The 1929-nt window shown below is 40.7% G+C and overlaps 1 non-coding gene across 1 annotated transcript; it reads right to left on the reverse strand.

Moving 5' to 3' along the window:
* Positions 1 to 816: 816 nt before the first annotated feature.
* Positions 817 to 920, reverse strand: LOC148564159 (small nucleolar RNA R71). Its single transcript, XR_015885125.1, has one exon. It is a non-coding gene; the product is annotated as a small nucleolar RNA R71 (small nucleolar RNA).
* Between the last annotated feature and the right edge of the window lie 1009 nt (positions 921 to 1929).

The following is a 1929-nucleotide window of genomic DNA, read 5'->3' on the forward strand; positions in this document are numbered from 1 at the left end:
TTTTCGAAAAATACTAACAAATTTTCAAAAACCAATTTTCAAAAATCAGTAACTCCTTTTCAAAATAATTTTCGAAAATTATGCCTCCCCCATCCTATTCTCTTTATTCATTCATATCCTAACATCTCATCTCACATCTCTTCCATTCTCACAGTTGTGTTTCTTCCATTATATTACATTCTTTGTCTCCCCCTCTTCTTCCACTCACACAGGGATCCCTATACTGTGGTATAAGGGATCTCCATTATTATTATTATTTTTCTGTGCCTTCTTCTTTGTCATATGAGCAGGAGCAAGGATAAGAACATTCTTGTGGAAGCAGATCCAGAACCTGAAAGGACTCTGAAGAGAAAATTAAGAGAAGCTAAAATACAACAATCCAGAGATAACCTTTCAGAAATTTTCGAACAGGCAGAGGAGATGGCAGCCGAAATTAATAATAATGTAAGGAAGATGCTTGGTGACTTTACTGCACCTAATTCCAATTTACATGGAAGAAGCATCTCCATTCCTGCCATTGGAGCAAACAACTTTGAGCTGAAACCTCAATTAGTTTCTCTGATGTAGCAGAACTGCAAGTTTCATGGACTTCCATCTGAAGATCCTTTTCAGTTTTTAACTGAATTCTTGCAGATATGTGATACTGTTAAGACTAATGGAATAGATCCTGAAGTCTACAGGCTCATGCTTTTCCCTTTTGCTGTAAGAGACAGAGCTAGATTATGGTTGGATTCTCAACCCAAAGACAGCCTGAACTCTTGGGATAAGCTGGTCACGGCTTTCTTAGCCAAGTACTTTCCTCCTCAAAAGCTGAGCAAGTTTAGAGCTGATGTTCAAACCTTCAGACAGAAAGAAGGTGAATCTCTCTATGAAGCTTGGGAAAGATACAAACAGTTGACCAAAAAGTGTCCTTCTGACATGCTTTCAGAATGGACCATCCTGGATATATTCTATGATGGTTTATCTGAGCTATCAAAGATGTCACTGGACACCTCTGCAGGTGGATCCATTCACCTAAAGAAAACGCCTGCAGAAGCTCAAGAACTCATTGACATGGTTGCTAACAACCAGTTCATGTACACTTCTGAAAGGAATCCTGTGAGTAATGGGACGCCTATGAAGAAGGGAGTTCTTGAGGTTGATACTCTGAATGCCATATTGGCTCAGAATAAAATATTTACTCAGCAAGTCAATATGATCTCTCAGAGTCTGCATGGAATGCAAGCTGCATCCAACAGTACTCAAGAGGCATCTTCTGAAGAAGAAGCCTATGATCCTGAGAACCCTGCAATAGCAGAGGTAAATTACTTAGGTGAACCTTATGGAAACACCTATAACTCAACATGGAGAAATCATCCAAATTTCTCATGGAAGGATCAAAAGCCTCAACAAGGCTTTAATAATGGTGGAAGAAACAGGTTTAGCAATAGCAAGCCTTTTCCATCATCAACTCAGCAACAGACAGAGAACTCTGAACAAAATGCTTCTAATTTAGCAAATCTAGTCTCTGATCTATCTAAGGCCACTGTAAGTTTCATGAATGAAACAAGGTCTTCCATTAGAAATCTGGAAGCACAAGTTGGCCAGCTGAGTAAAAGGATCACTGAAATCCCTCCTAGTACTCTCCCAAGCAATACAGAAGAGAACCCAAAAGGAGAGTGCAAGGCCATTGACATAAGCGCCATGGCCAAACCTCTGAGGAGAGGAGAGGACGTGAATCCCAAGGAGGAGGACCTCCTGGGACGTCCAGTGATCAATAAGGAGCTTCCCTCTGAGGAACCAAAGGACTCTGAGGCTCATCTAGAGACCATAGAGATTCCATTGAACCTCCTTATGCCCTTCATGAGCTCTGATGAGTATTCCTCTTCTGAAGAGAATGAGGATGTTACTGAAGAGCAAACTGCCAAGTTTCTTGGTGCAATCATGAAG

Source organism: Arachis ipaensis, chromosome B5 (genome assembly GCF_059453495.1).
Source record: "Arachis ipaensis isolate K30076 ecotype BB chromosome B5, ASM5945349v1, whole genome shotgun sequence".
NCBI classification, from domain to species: Eukaryota; Viridiplantae; Streptophyta; class Magnoliopsida; order Fabales; family Fabaceae; genus Arachis; species Arachis ipaensis.